Here is a 15,813-nt window from a genome sequence, read left to right as displayed (position 1 = left end):
ATGGAGTTTAAAGTTATGTTACGTTCAAGAGAGAAAACAAACCTGCCCCTTTTAATAGATGAATGGTACATGTAGATGTAATGGTCCTTATAATTATGAATCCTATTCTTGTTCAAGCATTTTACATAGACACCTATGAATTAATTCTTTGAAATACTGAACCTTGCTGCATTAATTTTTATTGTATTTTTATTACTGCTCATCAAAACATTATCTTGACCCCTTCTCTCTTACATTAATATTGTACATATACTCTTTACTTTTACTGCACATTAACCAATTTCAATTATTTAATATACATGATTGGGGACTGGGTTTTAAGCTAACAGATACCTTGGTAGCTGTTACACCCAAGTTATGTCCTGATACTCTTGGCATTAACAATAATTGATATTGTATTGTGTGCATTAAATTTAAACCAATAATGAATATATGTACTGTATATCAATTGCTTATATTTCAAAAACTTTGAGAAGGAATCTGGTCCAATTGCCTGTCTGTCACTGCTAAATTATTGTCTTAAAAGCAATTAAAATCTCATAATTTTTATTCAGTAAGGAAACACAAGAGTGCACACGCTGAAATGTCTCGCTTTCTTTACTAATCATTGATATTATGTTGATAGTCCTAAATATAAAGCTGTATTTAAACTGTCACATAAACTTAACATTAACCAAGAAAACTTAACATTGACCAATGAACCATGAAAATGAGGTCAAGGTCAGATGAACCATGCCAGGTAGACATGTACAGCTAACAATTATTCCATACAACAAATATAGTTGACCTATTGCCTATAGTTTCAAAAAAAAAGAAGACCAAAGCACAAACTTAAACACTGAGCAATGAACTGTGAAAATTAGGTCAAGGTCAAATAAAACCTGTGCAACTTATATTAAGATCATAAAATATTTCCATACACCAAAATAGTTGACCTATTGCATATAGTATTAGAAAAAAAAAGACCAAAACTCAAAAACTTAACTTTGACCACTGAACCATGAAAATGAGGTCAAGGTCAGATGACGCCTGCCAGCTAGACATGTACACCTTACTATCATACCATACACCGAATAAACTCGACCTAGTGCTTATAGTACCGGAGATATGGACTTGACCACCAAAACCTAACTTTGTTCACTGATCCATGAAATGAGGTCAAGGTCAAGTGAAAACTGTCTGACGGGCATGGTAACCTTGCAAGCTATGCACATACCAAATATAGTTATGATAACTAAAAGGATAACTAAGAGAATTTCACATTACAAAAAATCTTTATTTTTTTTCAAGTAGTCACTGAACCATGAAAATGAGGTCAAGGACATTAGACATGTGACTGATGGAAACTTTGTAACATGAAGCATCTATATACAAAGTATGAAACATTCAGGTCTTCCATCTTTGTAGTAAAAGCAGTTGTAATACTGCATTGTTTTATGCATAACATCTACTATTTAATCAAATGTGTTTATAATGTATCCATTTTGAGATCTGGTAAACCCGGTTAGCACAATAATAATTCATTTGTGGGATAATTTTATTCCTGTATTCTTTTTGTTGATAGCAGATCTTTATATTCACACCTTTTGATGAATGATGGCCAATTGAAAGTTTTAAACTATTCTGTTAATTGTATTCAACTTTAAGTATTGTGTTTTGTGTTGTTGGGATGCTGTCCAATGAACCTATACCCCACATCTCCTTGTATCACATGTTCATATATTTGGAAAAAATTTAAATCATATTTAACTGTATTATTTGGCTAAAAGTGAGTCTGAGATAAAACTATTCTTTATTTCCATTTTAATTAATAACAACAATACATGTATGTTCATGATTAATTTATGAAGACATGCAATTTTTTGAAAACAAAAATTTAATAAAACTAAAATAGATATTTAAAAATGCACACAAATTTCCATGTGCAGCTAGTATGCACTTCAATTAACTCATTGAAACATAAATAATCCTTGTTTGAGAGTGCATTAGTCTTGTTATTTGTAAGCGTGAGTCTATTCCATTTATGTATACATGTAGAATCTCTACAGGCTTTCAATGCGTCTCATATAACTTGGTAAACTTCCAATGATTAGGTTGACATAATTGTGATCTGAAAATATATAAACATTTTTTTTTACTTTGTAACTTCTGGTTTGATGTACAGTAGGTAAGGGATGTATATGGTATGCCATTATTTGTCCATCCAACCTTTCAAATGACAACACTTTGTTCACTATCTCAAAGTAGAAGGGGCTAAATAAAAAAGGTTTTTATTTGGCCCAGATATTACTAAAAAAATAACAGTTATCCTTAATATTTCAAAATTTGTCCAAACTAGACTAAGGTACACCATTTTCAGAAAATAATGGTTTTTTTTTTAAACAATTTAAGAGTTACTATGGCAATAAACTTAGACAACATTTTTCAAATTCTTGATTTTCCTTGTTTTTTTTGTCAAATAAAAATATATTTTAGACTTTATATGTGTGCATCCAAGAAAGTTATACATTTCCAAACATAATGTGTCTTTTTGAAATAGTTGAGAAACATTTTCTATTCTTGGACCAAAAATAGTCCTTAAACTATAGTCTTCTTTGCTTTGAACAATTTCTCATGAAATTTTAACACAAAATTTAGATTCAGTTCCCTTTTAATTTTAATTTTTTGGAGTCTATTGTTCAAAAGTTGCAGGACCTATCAGATTTAGGGTTATTTTTCACGCCTCATATTAAGCTTGAGTTTGCTAAAAGTCAATAATCTCATATCTGTACTGATTGTCTTTCAGTTGTGTGTATACTTGTACCTAGCATGTCCCCTCTTTTTTTTGGTTAAATCTATTTCTATTTGTATCCATCTGATGAGTTAATACTTTTTCAATTATTTTATAATTTGTTCTTGTTTTGTACTGTTACACCACTGTTTCAGGTAAGGGGAGCTTTCATGTTTAACCCTGCCACATGTTTATGTCTGTCCCAATTCATATTGGGTTTTTTTCTTTCATTATTTTGTACATAAACTAGGCCAAATTTCTTGTTTCAATTGTTTGACATTTGTCATTACAGGGTCTTTTATAGCTCTCTGTGTAAGGTATGGGATTTACTCATTGTTTAAGACTGTATGGTGTCCTACTTTAGGCTACAGTTGTTAATTGCTGTCATTTTGTCTATCATTGGATGAGTTTTCTCATTGGCAATCATACAACATCCTCTATTTTATACAGTGTAGTTGTATCTAACAATTTGACCATAAAATTAATATCACCATGATATATATAGGAAATATAGTAATATTTAGAAAAAAAAATTGTATTTGTTTTAATATATAATTTGATCTTGTATTTTATGCTCAAATATATCTAGCATTTGTCTAGTAAAAACTAAATTTTGTGAACAACCAATTTATAACTTTCATAGAAGATATACTTACGGTGTATCAATTGATTCATATTGAAGCTACATGTACACTGTACATGTATATGTAAACTTTCTCACAGTTTCATTCTGTCTGGTTCCAGGTCTTAACAATTACTGTTAAAGTCTCCAAGGAAACTAATTCAATAACTGTGTTCAAAGTCCTTCTGGTTGACATAGCTGAAATTAATAAAGAGATAATAAAATAAGTTTAACTAAAAATAAATTGTTGCATTATTTATTAAACATATATGTAAGATAGTTCGAAAAATATGGGGGAGGGAAGTATAATTGACAATTAAAAACTGAATCCAACCTTTTTTTATAATTCATTCACTCTGTATTATCTTACTATACTAATTAAAGAAAGTTATTGAGTGTTTAACTGCCACATACATTTGTAACTGTAAAAAAGATGTGTCTACATTAATTGATTTGATAAAATATGGCTTCTTGTCAAACTCAGTTTTCATTTTAAGAATTAATTTTAAACATTGAAGTATTTAAATGTGAAGTCACCTTATTTACAAACATTTTTGAAGATCAATCCAAGTACATTTAATATATTTATTCCATATGACAGCGAGTCAGGATAATTTAAAACTATTTTTTTATAATTTGATAAAGTAATTAAATAATCCATGCAAATAAAAATATCTAAAAATAAAATAATACCTAATATACACTTTTTGTTTCATTCATAATGATTATGATTCAGTCTAAATATTGTGCTGTTTTGTCACCATCTGTAAGATAAAAAAAACAAAACATTAGAACTGATCACTGGCTGTCCTAGAATTATAGTCAACACTCAACAGTGCATTTTTTGCAGGAATAAAAGATTTATTAGGAGTACATGTATATATATAAGGCCAAATTAAATAATATCTATGAAAAAAATATGGAAGTAGGTAGGGAATTTATTTTATTCAACATTGGGAAAAGACGACAAAAAAAACTCTAAAGCATACAGCTATTTGTAACCTTAAATTATAGGGTAAATGGGTAAATAGGAAACACACATATTTTCTTATTTGCCCTAAATGATTTTTCTTGGGGGGGGGGGGGGGGGGGGGGGGGGGGGGGGGGGGGGGTATTATTACATTGTATAAATTGACCAGATAATAATTCAATAAAATATTCTTGAAATAAATAGTAATACCAGGGATTGAAGTAAAAATTTTAGCATTGTAGCCCACAGCTTAAATATACATATATATATGAATATACTGAAATGAAAATGTTATTTTTCAAGTAAATACATCGTATAATAATTTTATGATTGTTTTATTTCTTTATTCCCTGAAATTATATATCATGTATATATCTGAATCGAATTTTGAGAAAATTTATCCATAATTTAATCCATATGGAGCAGCTTCTCGGGTAAATTTAACCACTCTCACAACATTTTATGCAAAGTCGATAGTTTTCAAATATAATTGACCACAATCGATTTCTTCGACCTAACGATACAGAATTTTGCAAAGTTTCTATTTAGTTAAATTATTTGGATTGAGTGTATTTTACTTACAGTTATCGTTTTTATTCATGTATAATGGTAAAGTTGATATCAGATATCCTCATTCATCAATGGTCGGCCATATTTGCTTCAGTAGCAACAAAAGGTCATCTCGGGTCAAACCACTTGAAGAGCGCGTAACGAAAAAAGCCGAAGTAGAGTAGTATTCGGGCCCGTATAGGATCGGGGAGTTTGATAGCTAGCATAACGCTTCTGGCGACGTCAAATTATGATTACGGACAAACTTGCAAGACATTTTCATTAATCCGTATTTTTAAAGATAACCCTGTAATCTAAATGCTATTTGGTGTACCAACTTCAACTTTAAAAGCACTTTTTATTGGTATGGTTATCAAAGCCAAAAAATAATCAAATCAAGTTTTGTGAAGGCTTGAAAGTTTAATTCGGACATTTCCGCAAGACATTGCAAATCTATTGTTTTGAACTGAATATGTAGCTCAATTTATTTTTTAATTCGAATTTTGGGAGCTTACACTTAGTACTAAACGATCGTGCTTACAATTTAATGAATTATCTGACAACATTTTATTTTTGAACTGAAATGTTTCAAGTTTCCAAATTAAATTTCCGATGGGACATTTCCGTACATCATATTCTTTTGAAAATTTAAGAATCAGTCTTTATTTTCATGTATAATTTGAAATATTAATTTCAGCATTTCTATAAAAATTTTCCCGTCAAATATTTACTTAACGCTTTTTTTCTGGGTAGTAGCAATATTTAACGCTGCATCCAATTTAATACCTTCCTCGGTCTTTTTTTTCTCTAACCATATTATTGAGGGAAAGAAAATCAAAAGCAATTAATCTAATTTAAACTCAATAACCCTTGCAGATATGTTTTTTTTTATTCATTCACCGATTTGAAAGTACACAATTTGTCAAAGTCTTAATCGCCACCTATTTAATAAAAAATGGAAATAAATTTAACGAAAACGATTAAAAGAAAAATACCATTACATTGCAATTTTAGAATGAGTCTAAATATATTTTTTTTTATTAATTTTAAACTTAACAAAGTCGTATTTCCCCCTTCCTTTGCCCTATAAGAAACTTTCCTAGGATCCGTGGATTGCGGAATGGCGTCAACATTTCTAAAACATTTACGTAAATTGATTACGTCATGTGTTAAAACAGTTATTGGCCAATCAAATCGGTATATGTTATTTAATCTGCACAGCACGTCGTTCGGGTTATTGGGTCATCTCGTGCTGTGCAGATTAAATCCCATATACTGACTTGTTTGGTCAATAACTATAACATATATAGAGCTACACTGTGTTATTATGTAGTCGTAGTTTCAGGCAAAATGCATATCCTGAACAGTGGGGAAAGTAAATTCTAGAACTAAATTCGAATTTAAAAAAGAGTGTATATAAGTAAGATTGGCTGTCATTGTCCAAAACTGACAGAAAGTATGTCTAAAGTGGGGTCGATCACGAAAAAGTTTCAGACGAAAAAGTACGGGAACTTTCTCAAAATAACAAGAAGTAATAAAAAATCTAAATATCACAATATTCCTCATTTTCTACCCATTTGTTGGTACACGATAAATTAATAAACAAACACAATTATTAAAGCATTTGCAATGACCATGATAACTAGATACACATAAAAATATGGAAAGTAATGTTAACAAAATTGATGTTTACAATTTATGCAAAAATGAAAACATTCCTGACTTGGACTGAATAATCAAGGATTTTTAAAGTAATACTTTTTAATACAAATCCGTGGAATAATTTATGAAAATATCTCTTCTATAAACAATAAATACACAGTAAAGTCCAATTATCGTAGGAACTTAGCACTCATATAGAATGAAAAACATTATCAACAATTTTAAACATATATCTTATCTATTACAAGAAAATAACATATTAGGTCCCTTGATTATTTTCGTTGTTCACAAATATAGTCCCTAGTGTTGACAGTGGGTTACTTGCCATTAATTTTTATACCCCTTCCAAATTTATTTCTCCATGTTCAAGGCCTCAAATTGCAAGTAGGGGGATGAAATTAAACTGTAAAAAAATTGGGTCCAGAATTTTAAAGCAAAGTAGTGATTTGGTCCAGTTGAAAAAGTTTGAAAATGAGCACTTCGGAAGCTGTCAAAAGATTTCAAGACGCCCTAAACATAAAATTGTCCATATTTTGAGTTAGAGGCGATGAAGTTTTCTATTAATTTGATATAATTTGTCCCAAAAGTAGTACAACACACTGTAAAAGTTTCTTTGAGAAAGCGCAGGTGGGATTTTTTTTATTTTCATTTATGTTCTAAAAGAAATGCACTACGAATTAATTGTGTTCTCGGACCACAGCATAATGAAAATAAAAAATCAAAGTACTGAAGTACTGTACATCGGATGACCGCAGGTTCTTGTGGATGGTCAAAATCAAAGGTCATAGAAACAGATCACATCTCTATACCTGAAACTGAGGTTAATTTACAGACATATTTTTTTCTGATACAAGTTCGTGCTTGGATGATGAATAAATGACAAGAAATTCAACCTCACCGTAATAACTATCATATTGTAGTGATACAAATCAGTATACCATGGACTATTATACTTGTATAATAATTGTCCCAGAGAATACAGTTTTACACTGGTTTGTTGTTATATATTATATTAATATTACGGTTGCATGTGTCATCTATGGATATCATAATTTGAGGCAGGCCTGTGAATGAGGACGAAGTCATTAGGAATTATTTATTTTGTTACTAAAATACATAATTGTTAAAAAAAAAAAGAATTGGAAATATCGTAAGATTTCCGGTTTTTGTTCTGTTGTTAGAGATTTTACTTGTGACGTTGTTTATATGATGTCATGTTCAATGTAAACAAAGAAACACAATGCATCAGGTAACGTTAATTCAATATATTAATCAATATATCAAGTTACTGCTTTGTATTTGGTCTATCTCTCGGCTATAAAATTTATATATACTAGAAAACACCCGCGAAATCGCGGGCATTTAGAGCGTGGTTGAAAGTATGTAAAGTGTTGTAGGAAGAATTTGTAAAAGATTTACTGACTTGTGAATTTCAGGAAAAGTATCAGAAGTAATAGGTACTTGGGTACATGAAAATGTTTTTTTTAACCCTCCTTCGTTATTTCCAAAATTCCTATTTTTTTGTTGTCTATTAATTTCATTATGAACTTACATGTAGTATATTATGAACATTCAAGTCAGGAACCTGTAATTCAGTGGTTGTCGTTTGTTTATGTGTTTTATATATTTTTTTTCGTTCATTTTTTGTAAATAAGTAAGGCTGTTAGTATTTTCATTTGAATTGTTTTACATTGTCATTTCGGGGCCTTTTATATCAGACTATGCAGTATCGGCTTTGCACATTGTTGAAGGCCGTAAGGTGACTTTTAAATGTTAATTTCGGTGTCATTTTGGTCTCTTGCGGAGTGCTGTCTCATTGGCATTCATACCTCATCTTCTTTTTTTGTAAAAAAAACCTTATGACTGGAGAATTTCAGAAAAGGTATCAAAAGTCATAGGTAATTTGGGACAGGATAATTGTTTTTCTAGCCCGGCTCATCCTTTTTCCACAAAAGATATCCTTTTTTTTTGTTTGTTAGTAAAATTCTCTATTAATTTTAATGACTCATGGATAATTTTAGCGCTTATCTGTATATTATGAACATTCATAAAAGGGGGGAATCGCACCAGAAGGGGTCCTGATCCCGATATCCCGATGTTCCGAATTTAATATAAATTAAATATCTCGACATCCTGAAATTCGAAAAAAGAAATCTCGGATCCCGAAATTGTCAATCCTGAAATTTCGATCTTTTAAAAAAAAAACCGTTCCCGACGTCCCGAAAAGGTCCTGCTTCATTTATTACTATAAATAAAGTGTATTTTCTTTTAAATTCAATTCTCAGTTTAATAATCGATCCACGGCGGTCATTGATATATTATACAGACACTCTCTATTTTATAAACTCTGTGACCGCCGTGGATAGTACACTTGAAAATGGTATCAGACAGAAAATACACTTTATTCCTAGTTTATGTATTTGTTTCAAAGTATACAATGAACGAAAGCCTAAGGTCTAATCTGAATTAAGATTTTGTCCAATGACGGATATCAGACAGAAAATACACTTTATTGGTAGTATATATGTATGTTAAAGTATACAGAAAACGCAAACCGGAAGTCTAATCTGACTTAAAATTTCGTCCAATGACGGAAACATATCCGGACGCCTTTTTTCTCGGTTTTCTCCCAAAATAACTCAATCTGGATAATCATATGAATGGATGACAAATGCGATTATGCACTGTACATATAGGACACCGAGGCATGGAAATTAATTTATTGAGGAAAGAAGAGAAGCGACACCCAAAATGAGGTCTTCTCGTTTAATAGTATAGATATATATATATATGCCCTGCGGGTTACTTGTCAAAGTATTAAGGGGAGATAATCAATCAAAATGACTCGATAATATTCGATAGATAATGATTTGTTTTAGTTGTAGCTCTAATAAGAATGACTATGTAAACATTAGGATAATTTTGACATTTTCTTCCAACGTTTTATTGGACACCGCTGTTATGAACATGATTCTATTTTTTTACGATATATTCTAAATAACTAAATGATAGAATATGACTGTAGTACAAGCAATGGCCATTCATGTGTCAGGTTTATTCATTTTCATAAATCACTGTTCATTATTCACAAACATATTTGATACAGAGCCCTCTAAAAATCTAAGATGGTGGAATGTTTTAACATTTCCGGGTCGAAATTTAGCCCTTTTTTTGATAAATGTTCAAATAAAAAACATAGAAGAATTATATGTCCCATCTTTGGTATTATCAGATTCCTTGGTTTCTAATCTTTATTGACATATACAGTTATCCAGGTAACAACATATGGAACAAATAGAAATTGACAGATTTTTAGTCATATGTAGTGGTGTACCCATGATCAGATTCGTGCACATACACTTTCGAAAGCAAAATATTAACGTTACAACTGAGAAATGTCTAAATACAAAGAGCCAAAAAAGTGCATCTAATCACCGTATGGAATAGTATGTGTAGCATTAATACTTCTGTGCATTAGAAGCTTTGAAACTAGTGTTTATTTATCGAATTTGATCCATAATTTACATAGTTTTAAAATACTGAAAAAAACGCAAATCTGAAATGGACATATATGTCCTCTTGGGACTCGGTCGGTGGTGAACATAATTATTATATGTCCGCTTGGGACTCAGAGGGTTAAGGGAAAATAATCAATCCAAATGTCTTCATAGGGGTTGAATAATAAAGATTGTTTTTTACTGTCAGGTTTGAGGTAACGGTAGGTTAAACTTACTGTATAATGTACTAAAGGGAGATAATCAATCCAAATGACTTCATAGGGTCATAGGGGTTGAACAATAAAGTTTTTTTATACTGTCAGGTTTGAGAAACGGTAGATTATACCAGAGACATATCATGTACAATATATTATGTTGCTTTTATAACACTTATTTGAACTTTAATGCTATGTTTGTACATAGTATAGACATATCACATTGAAAATATGTAAAAACTTTCCTTCAAATCAAATAATTTGGTATTTTCAAAACGTAAACAAATACAGTTTTCCCATGATCCTTTATTCTACAATAGACATACCCGCATGTGACAGTGAAAATGAACTAGCTGGATTCGCACTTTATATACACTGACTAAATACACAATCCGTGAAAAGGAGAAACCGTAAATTTTCCGACAATCATAAAAACAACTCAATGCAAGCTCATATTAAATATAAACTTCGAAAAACACACTTAGAAAACAATTTACCGACAATCATATAAAACCAACTCAATACAAGCCAAATTAATAATGAAACCAGAAAGTAATCAATTTTTAATGGTCTACAAATTATGAATAAAAGACTAAGTCGATCATGATGAACAATAAATTTATCAAACAAATTTAGTTTTTTTTTACACATTAATTGATTTTATATTTTGTAAATAGAATTTTCGGAAAGAGTGTGGACACCTGTAGTGTAACAACTTCTTGTGTATCAAGTGTCAAATAAAACCCTTTTATCAGGTTGTGATTTACCTGACCATCGGATAATTCAAGCCGAATGTACATGTCACACTGTGAAATTATGTCTCCGAGATAGGTGTATATTTAAAAGAAACCAAGTATGAAACTATCAAATAAAATTTACTCTGATACAATTTATTACACGTATTAAGTGTTGATTATCTAATATCGTTTTTTTTAATACAATATCAAATAATGTCTCTTTATTGTAACGTGACTCTGCATTTATGTAGGCCGTCATACTTTGAACGACAAAACTATTTTTATGTCTACCTGTGCGAATTTCAAACGCGCAATTTTACACAAGTACTGAAAACCTTCCATCCTTTACGGGTAGACTTTACATAGATAAATTAAGTCGTATAAGTAAAGCAAAATGAGTGTTAAATTTGATGTATGCCTTTTTGTGCTTCTTCGTTACATTTGTTGTTTTCATAGTGATATTAAGATGTCATGATAACACAATGTTGACTGCTGTACCCCTATTTTTGACATTTTTACTCTTTGAGTATGTTTGTTTTGTTGATGCATTGCTGACAATGTAATAGAATTTGATGCGACTGTCATAGAAGTGAGAGGTTTAGCTAGCTATAAAACCAGGCTCAATCAACCATTTTCTACAATAGAAAATGCCTGTACCATGTCAGGAATATAAAAATTGTTATCCATTCGTTTGATGTGTTTGGACTTTTGATTTTGCCTTTTGATTTTGGACTTTCCATTTTGAATTCTTCGGAGTTCAGTATTTTTGTGTTTTTACTTTTTTTCAATAATACAAATCAAAATTAAAATGACATTGAAATAAAGAATAACATATGAACTCAAATTATTTATTATGTTAAATTTAACACTTTGATAAAGAATATTACCCAAAGAGATCTCGCGAGGTTTAAATCTGGCCGTGTGATATTACCGGATTTCGCCGAGTTGCCAATCGTATTATATGTCTCTGGTTATACTTTGTGTATAATGTATTAAGGGGAGCTAATCAATACAAATGACTTCATAGGGGTGAACAAAAACATTTTTTTTATACTGTCAGGTTTGAGGTAACGGTAAGTTATACTTTGTGTATAATGTATTAAGGGGAAATAATCAATTCAAATAACTTCATAGACTTGAACAAAAAGATTTGTTTTATACTGTCAGGTTTGAGGTAACGGTAGGTTATATATATACTTTGTGTATAATGTATTAAGGGGAGATACTCAATTCAAATGACTTCATAGGGGGTATATAGTAAAGATTGTTTTATACTGTCAAGTTTGAGGTAACGGTAGGTTATACTTTGAGAAAAATGTATTAAGGGGAGATAATCAATCCAAATGACTTCATAGGGGTGAACAAAAAGATTTGTTTTATACTGCCAGGTTTGAGGCAGCGGAAGGTTAGGCAGCAACCATTAGATTTTCGGGGGGGGGGGGGGGGGGCTTTTGTTTTTTTTTCTTCACAAACTGTGTTTTTTCTCAGGGTCAAAAACAAATTATTTTTTTCACCAAAAACTGGAAACAAACTATTTTTTCCAAAAAAAAACATAGCCCCCCCCCAGAAAATCAAATGGTTGCTGCCTTATACTTTGTGTATAATGTATTAAGTGGAGATAATCAATCCAAATGACTTCATAGGGGTGAACAAGAAAGATTTGTTTTATACTGTCAGGTTTGAGGTAACGGTAAATTATACTTTGTGTATAATGTATTAAGGGGAGATAATCAATTCAAATAACTTCATAGACTTGAACAAAAAGATTTGTTTTATACTGTCAGGTTTGAGGTAACGGTAGGTTATATACTTGGTGTATAATGTGTTAAGGGGAGATACTCAATTCAAATGACTTCATAGGGGGTATGTAGTAAAGATTGTTTTATACTATCAAGTTTGAGGTAACGGTAGGTTATACTTTGAGAAAAATGTATTAAGGGGAGATAATCAATTCAAATGACTTCATAGGGGTGAACAAAAAGATTTGTTTTATACTGTCAGATTTGAGGTAACGGTAGGTTATACTTTGTGTATAATGTATTAAGGGGAGATAATCAATCCAAATGACTTCATAGGGAAAATAGAATAAAATCTATGAATTAAATTGTGTAATTGACAAGTGTGGACACATATCAATGTGGATTGTATGCTTATTTGTTTGATGGTGTTTTCTGGCATAAAGAGGTCTCTGATTTGCCATAGCCAGAAATTAGTAGTGGTTTTGCTAATTAATATTCATAATATGTAAATGAGAATTGTACCACGTGATAGTGGTTTGAACTTGACTGGCTTGATATCATTAAAATCTTTAAAACACGGATATTATAAGTTGCCCGTCACAGTCCTTATTTAAAATCACTTTGATTTTTCCGTAAAGTTGTCAGGCGGTCAAAATCAAACCAATGAACGCGAATTTAGTGAATTTTCCGTGCTTTCGTGAGTTTATTCTTCTTGAAATAGTGACATTTTAATTTTACGTGGGAACCTAAAGTTCAACGACTACACATACAAGGTTTGGACTTGCTTATTCTTTGGAAATTCGAGTTTCAAATTTCACCCCGGCAACCTGTTTTTGTAAAGACCTTGTAAGCCAATTTTCAACACGAAGTTTGCAAATTTGACGTTTCTACCATTTTAGCCTGTATTTTACACTGCAATTTTTAAGGCCTCTCGCTTCGATTTTTTAAATAGCTCAGGAACCTGTTATTTTGCAACAACAGTCATTATGTTTCGTTTAAATGGTGTATATTGTTGTGTATATTCATTTTCTGCCCCGGCAACCTGTCTATCACTTAAATTAAAATTAGAACAGACATTTTTTCAAAATTCCCTATCATTTTAATGTAATTTCCGTGACCCGTATCCGATTTCTTTAGTAGAATATTCAAATAAGCAAAGTGGCGTTGATTTCTGGATATGCTCCATTGAATTTTATACTGGAATGTTTTATAAATTCACCTATTTTGTTTTGCAAGAAAACGAATCTGTAATCTTTGAAAAGAACTGTTTAACTTCTCTATTTTATCATAAGATTCTATGACTTATTTTTTTCTATCACACAATTCCCAGTTATGGCCCTCTGGTCATTAAAAATTGGAAAAAAACAAAAAAGTTAAACAAGACACTTTGCCCAACGTTGAGAATTTTTGTTTGGCCAGTGGGCATTAGTAAAGTTAAGACTATTTGCCATACCAAGATACCCAATCCCCCACCATGTATTGGATAACTCTTATGGGTATAGGGTATAAGTGCTATGGGCCATTAATGAAGGTCTGGTAATTTAGCAACTGATGAAAATCATTAGTCAATCTGAAATTAAATTCTCCTGCCATTCGCGAGGAGTTATATGACAAAAAGGACCTAAGCAGGAATTGGAATATAATATAGAATTTTGAAACAAACTCTGCTTAACCGAATACTTTCCCATATAAGAGTTATCTCCCCGAACACTGTTTTTCTTGTTATCTCTAATGCTTCGCAACCGTATAAGGAACCGACAATTTTTTTTCCCAAATTGCTCGTTATATCCTCAGGATGTTCTGTTTTATTTTGACCGAAGCCGTATATAGATTCCATATGAGAGTTCTCCCCTCTTTTATGTTTGATATAAGAATATGCATTTCTAACTGATAAACCATAAGTGATATCCCTTGGGTCTTTTGATTTGAGATCCTCGGTCCAAAAAAAATGAAAAAAAAGTCAAAGTCAAAGGTCAAGTTCATATTCTAAATTTGTTTTTTTTTCTCACTTATTTTCAAAAACTATTTAAAGGGGCTGTCAAATTCATGGTCACCGATTTGAGTCAAATTTTCATATTTTATTTACAACAATTTAAAACATTTATCCAAACTATCACAAGTGTGAGATAAACAGTTTACAGAGCATAGGGTCAATAATATGTAGTTTCGTGTGTATTTTAGTCTAGACTCCATCTAATTAAATATCGAGTTGACCTCAGATGACAAAATTGAACCATTTTGGCTGCTAGCTGTAAAAGCGAATTATTATTTTACTATTTCACTTTTATTATTGATTGAACAAAGACAAATCATACATTAATTTTTAATGCATCTCGTAGCTAGTGCCACTTTAACATTTCGACAAATTCTTTTTACTGAATTGTTAGTTGCGACATGTCGTAAACTTTTAATTTGGGGTTGAAAGTGTGCGTTGACAAGAAATGGGAGTTTTCGCCCATATTATATATATCTAGAATTATGCGTAAAGTGATATAACTTATCAACCATACATCTCAAAGACCTAGGGTCTTTTGAGTTAAAGTACTTGGTCAATGAACTTAAAATTGAGGTCAAGGTCATAGGTTATTGGACGTTCTAAATTTTGACCTTTGCTTCATATTCATTTCTATACACAGTAAATCCATATAATTGTGTGCTTTAGGTTACAAACAAAATGACTTTTAAAAAAGCAAACCAGAAGTGACCTTTGTAAACCGGAAGTAGTTTTTTTTATGACTTATTCCATTTAAAAGTATATAGAAACCATATGTTTTTGGAATCAGCTAAGAATTACCTTTCATTTGACACTGGCAATTACATTTTAAATCGAATTCTGATATATTCATATCAAAATAAACCGTTAGCAGTGGAAAGACCTTCAATTGTTTTCTGAACAATTGGGTTTTAACTATATTGCATGTTTCTCTGTAAACTTAGTTTTAAGAGAATAACGTATATATCTATCTACTAGTAATTGTGCATCAATGAAGGTCAAGATTCAGTAAACTAGCGATGTCACTTAATTTGGATGAAAAATAAAAATACGCGCGAG

At 31.0% G+C, this 15,813-nt stretch overlaps 1 long non-coding RNA gene across 2 annotated transcripts; it reads right to left on the bottom strand.

Moving 5' to 3' along the window:
• Positions 1 to 1,769: 1,769 nt before the first annotated feature.
• Positions 1,770 to 5,082, bottom strand: LOC134696197 (uncharacterized). 2 transcript variants are annotated; one of them, XR_010102913.1, is made up of 4 exons: positions 4,945 to 5,082; positions 4,086 to 4,156; positions 3,427 to 3,590; positions 1,770 to 2,110 (listed from the first exon to the last, which is right to left on the bottom strand). It is a non-coding gene; the product is annotated as an uncharacterized LOC134696197 (long non-coding RNA). The 2 variants fall into 2 exon arrangements; XR_010102914.1 differs by lacking the exon at positions 4,086 to 4,156.
• Positions 5,083 to 15,813: the final 10,731 nt, after the last annotated feature.

Source organism: Mytilus trossulus, chromosome 14 (assembly GCF_036588685.1).
Source record: "Mytilus trossulus isolate FHL-02 chromosome 14, PNRI_Mtr1.1.1.hap1, whole genome shotgun sequence".
NCBI lineage: Eukaryota > Metazoa > Mollusca > Bivalvia > Mytilida > Mytilidae > Mytilus > Mytilus trossulus.
This window is presented reverse-complemented; position numbering and strand designations above follow the sequence as displayed.